This window comes from Otolemur garnettii, unplaced genomic scaffold, assembly GCF_000181295.1.
Source record: "Otolemur garnettii isolate 467f Iridium unplaced genomic scaffold, OtoGar3 scaffold00003, whole genome shotgun sequence".
Taxonomy (NCBI): domain Eukaryota; kingdom Metazoa; phylum Chordata; class Mammalia; order Primates; family Galagidae; genus Otolemur; species Otolemur garnettii.
Genome location: NW_003852398.1, coordinates 11,403,628 through 11,408,844, shown reverse-complemented (window position 1 = coordinate 11,408,844; position 5,217 = coordinate 11,403,628). Strand labels below are relative to the sequence as shown.

The window sequence follows — 5,217 nt, the reverse complement described above, 5'->3', positions numbered from 1 at the left end:
GCTACTAGGGAAGCTGAGGTAAGAGAATCACTTGAGCCCAAGAGTTTAAGGTTACTGTGAGCTGTGATGCCACAGCACTCTACTGAGGGTGACAAACTGAGTCTCTATCTCAAAAACATACAAACAAAAAACTTTTAAAGAAACATAATTTAGCTTCTAAAAATGCAAAATGTGTGATATTGTGAGTACTTATAAAATGAGTAACCATACTCTTCCCCCAAATGTAAAAGTGAACCATAACCAGGAGAAAAAGTAGTCAGTAGAAATAGTGTCATATCTCACATCTGTTAAAATGAACAGCCAAGAATTTCAAAGGAGCTATTATGAAAATAGTCAATGTTTTAATGAAAGAGAGAAATAAATGAATGACCAATGCATAAACCCAACAAGAAAAGAAAAAATATGAAACAGTCAAAATGACCATCTAAGAACAGAAAATTTAAATATATGAAATGAAAATTTCTCTGTACAGCCCAAATGATGATAAGATAGTATAGGGGGAAAAAGTAAACTTGAAGAAAGAGCAGAATGAATGGTACCTACTCAAGCACAAAAAAAAAAAAAAAAAATTAGAAAAACATGCATTAGTGGCTTGTAGGAAAAATTCATGCTATCTCTCCATACATATAATTAGAGAAGCAGAAGGAAAAAGAGAGAGAACTTTGAAAGTTGATGAAATATAAAACAGAGATCCAAAGATGATATTATATGCTAAATAAGGTAACAAATTGAAAATCTTCTTGTGGTCAAATTTGGAACCCATAGACAAGGAGAAAATAGTAAAGACAGACAGAGAATGAAAGAAACATATACAAGAGAAAAATGAAAATATGAATCTTTGACTTTATTTGAAATATTCTAAGTTAGAAGATAATGGAATGACCTTTTTAAAGGGATGAAAAGTTAAAAAGCCATATAGAAATCTAAACCTCGGGGTTTAGATATATCTTATGAGAAGATAGTAAAATAGTGCTTGCTTCGGTGGCACATATACTAACATTGGAATGATACAGAGAAGATTAGCATGGCCCCTGCGCAAGGATGACACTCAAATTCCTGAAGCATTCTGTATTTTATTCTACGATTAAAAAAAAGAAGATAGTAAAATAATGACTTTCATAGCAACTAAATGTGACAAAATTTGTTAAGAGAGCTGCATTAAGGAAGGGTTGAGGTGTTTCCTCATCATTCCTCAGGGTTGTGAAATGATACCAGAAGGAACTTCAAGCCTATTCTGAAGGAAATCACAAATGTGAAAATAAATACAAAAAGATTTATTTAAAAAGTTGTTGCTGGGCAGCTGGGCACGGTGGCTTACGCCTGTAAAGGACAAGGAGGGTGGATGGCCTGAGCTCAAGAGTTCAAGTCCAGCCTGAGCAAGAGTGAGACCCTCTCTACTAAAAATAGAAAAAAGTAAAAATAAAATAAACCTGGTGTAATGACAACCTGTCTCCTATTTGAATCATGTAAAATAAACATATATGACAATAATATCACAAAAAACTGGGTGGTAGCAAATGAAAGTATACTGCTGTAATATATCTTAACATAAAAGTTGAAACCCATAAAACTTCTAAAGCAAAATGCTTGGAAAGTCTTCATGAGAAGTAGAGAGAAAGGCACAATATTTCTTTGGGAAAGAAAAAAAGCAATCAGTAATTTAAAAAAATGGATAAATTCAACTCCTGCCTCTTTATGATACAATCAAGAAAATAATAAAGCAAGCCAAAGCCTGTGAGAAAATATTCTCAAAACATATAATTGACAAAACCTTATCTAGAACATGAATAACTCTCCTACTTTAAAAGTAAGTAGAGAAATAATTCAGGTTCTTTGTCCCTCCATGGACAAAATATTGAGCCAAAATCAAATGCAAGATAACATGACCCTGTGAATGAAAAATTGATGAAGAAAATGTATCAAAAAGAAGAATGAATTTACTTTCTAGAGCACCACCCCTTACCTACCTTCCCTGAAAGCTACCAGTCACATTCCTTCTTCAGCGAGGAGTCCAAGACAGACTCATCATATCATATGTCATGTACCAAAGACTGTCTTTATTTTCAAATTGTTTCTATCACTTGCGTGTAATTGGGATTTTTGTTAATTCATACATTTTTCTATCTTCAAAAATTGTGTATCTCAGGTTTAGGATGAGCTACGATGTATTTTTTCCTATTAAAATCAATAAACAATATTTTTTCATGTCATGACTTTTTCACTCAGCAGCAGGGTTTTGAGAAATAAATTGAAGTGACTAAGCAAAATGATTTCCCAAGAATACCAGTGACTTTGATGACAGACCCAATTCTTCAGTAACTAACATTCTGCAGCATTTTTTCTTAAAATGGAAATGGCAACTATTACAGACGACTGGTGGCTCTTGTCTTCTATGTTTGATGAGGAAAATCCCTTTCAGGTTCCCGTAGTTAGTATGTTCAAAAACAACCTAAAGCTACACCATCTTCAAAAAGCAAAGACTCCTCTGTTGAATTTCAATTGTAACGTAATGATCTCAAATTCATTTGTAACCTTGAAAATTACAATCAGTCCTCACTTTCTCCTCTGTGAAATTTATTCCTCAAGAGAGTATTTAAAATAGAGAAAAGAACCCCTACTAGCCCTTGACTCATCAGGATGAAAAAGGTGGCTTTCTTCACTAACCTGTGAATGTATGTTTTATATGTATACACTCAGCAGGCAATATTTATCTGTGCTTAGATTTTTTATTCTTTGGGAAGTTACCATCTAACAAGGTGATGTGGTCTTTTCCTTTCATTTCCTCGGTGTATTATTTTTTCCTCCCATTAATATGTACTTGTCAATAGATACCTTAGAATTATGGATCCTTCCTCACTATTATAAACTCTTTGGAAATATGTCCAGGAAAATCCAGGATTCCCATTAATTTGTGTATTTATTTGGAAATGTGGAATATCTTTTCCTGTCAGGCCCTGTGTTACTTGAGGGGTATAATGATGAATAACACCTTTAAGGAATCAGCTGTCCACAAAAAAGAAATCTATTCAACAAATAATTAAATAAAAGATGTTAGGGTAAACACATTATTCTGTGGAGAAACTTCTAAACTTGTCTTTGGGAGGAGAGAAGGCATTGTGTGATGGAAGTAAATTTTAACCTTTTGAATAACATGAATTATCTGGTAAAAAATTGAAAGGAATATTTGTCATTTGAGTACAAAAAGAAAAGACTATTCTGTTTATCTTCTCCTTGTGGGGAACTATAGATGCTGTTCATCATTGTGTTATTTTGTTTTGTGTTGCTCTTAAGGAATATATGAAACTGGGTAATTTACAAAGATAATTGGCTCACAGTTCTGCAGACTATATAAGCAGCATGGCACCAGTCCCTTCTAGTGAGGACTACGGGGGGCTTCCTATCAAGGTAGAAGGTAAAGGGGGAGCAGGCATGTCACACAGGGAGAGAAAGAGAAAGAGGGGTCTCCAGGTTCTTTTTAAACAACCACCTGTCATGTGCACTAACACGGCAAGAACTCACTCATCACAGCAGAAAGGGCACCAAGCCATTCAAGATAATCTGCCCCAAGACCTGAACCACTCACACCGGGCCCCACTTCTGACGCTGGATGTAGAATTTCTGCCCACAGCAGAAAGGGCACCAAGCCACTCAAGATGATCTGCCCCAAGACCTGAACAGCTCACACCAGGCCCCCTTCCAACATTGGATGTAGAATTTCAACATGAGTTTTGGAAGAAACAAACTTCCAAGCTGTATCAATCACCTACCCACCATTCAATCCTGACTTTTCTTCCCCCTTTTCTTTTAGATTTTGTTTATTTAATTTTATTTTAATAATTTGAAATTTTTATTTCAAATTATTGTGGGAGCACATACACATTAATTTTGGTTACATGGTTTACTTTTATATGGTTAAAGTTAGAGTTATAGATGTGTCCTTCACCCAGAAAGTGTGCTATACACTCCTGCAATGTACCCACGGGGTGGGATTCTACTCATCTCCTCCTCCCCCTCCTACCAACTTGAATTTCATTGAGTTTTGCTTTCACATGCCCAATTAGTTCCAATTTAGTACTGAGGACATTCATGTTTGTTTTTCCATTCTTGGAGTACTTCACTTATGAGAAAGATCCCCAAATCCATCCAGGTTTTTACAAAAGATACCAGATCTGCATCTTTTGTGGCTGTATAAGATTGCATGATATACCTATACCACAATTTATTAATCCTTCCTTTGAGTAGTAACCTGAGTTTCACTTGGCCACCCTTGTGTACCACAAAGCAACCCAATGGAAGGTGACTCCACCTCAAGGTTCTGGGGTGGACATTCTTTTGGTAAAGCCAATTATTACTTTCCAAACCAACCCCCCCCACCCGCCCAATATGCCTTCACAGAGAAGTTTATTTGGAATCTCCTTCTGGATAGGGTGATATGCAAATGTGATAATAAATGGTGTAAAGATTTTTCCCTTGTTGCAAGAAATTAACCTTGAGTTAAAGCCAACATAAAAGGCAGAATAGAAAAAAAATACATAAACATCTTCTCTGATATTTGGAGACAGATATGCCTCTGGAGTTCCTGTTGTGTAAATCAAAATAAAATTCATTTTATGTGTATTGCACCTTAGGTTACCTAGGAAGCAAACTTTGAGATGGACATTATCAGGGAATGTTCCCGAGATCAATATATGTGTAAGGGAAAGGAGTCATGATCATGCAGAGGAAGAAATTAGGCTACAATGTACTCTCGAAAAAGACCACACTGAGACCACAGCAAACACTGAAGCAGGAGTGTTCCTCCAGGGTAGCCTTAAAATAGGGTAAGGAGGCTGGGTATGTAAAACCCTGCATCCTCTGGACATAAACTGCTATGGACAATGGGTGACATGACCTTGGGGTTGGCAACTCTATCAGCCAAGGCAATCCCAAGGTGATCGAACAGTTGAGGCTGTCTGTTGGAAGCATTCCTGGCTATTGCAAGACTCAGTCTTTCAGTTCTGACAGGGGTCTGGGTGGTGCAGCTCAATGCACCACTACAGGGTTTAAGCAGGTTTGTGTTTGGTTTTCTGTTACTAGCTGTAGGATCTATACTGCTAAAGGAGATGCTGTGAAATGGAGAAAAGAGCATATATGGATATCCACCTGTGTGAAGTGGTAGGGTAAACAATAGACCCTCCCACTAGGGTAAACAATAGACCCTCCCATTAGGGTAAACAA

The 5,217-nt window shown here is 36.5% G+C and overlaps 1 non-coding gene across 1 annotated transcript; it reads left to right on the top strand.

Moving 5' to 3' along the window:
* The first annotated feature begins 969 nt into the window (after positions 1–969).
* On the top strand, positions 970–1,076 carry LOC111727292. The gene has a single exon (XR_002774875.1). It is a non-coding gene; the product is annotated as a U6 spliceosomal RNA (small nuclear RNA).
* Positions 1,077–5,217: the final 4,141 nt, after the last annotated feature.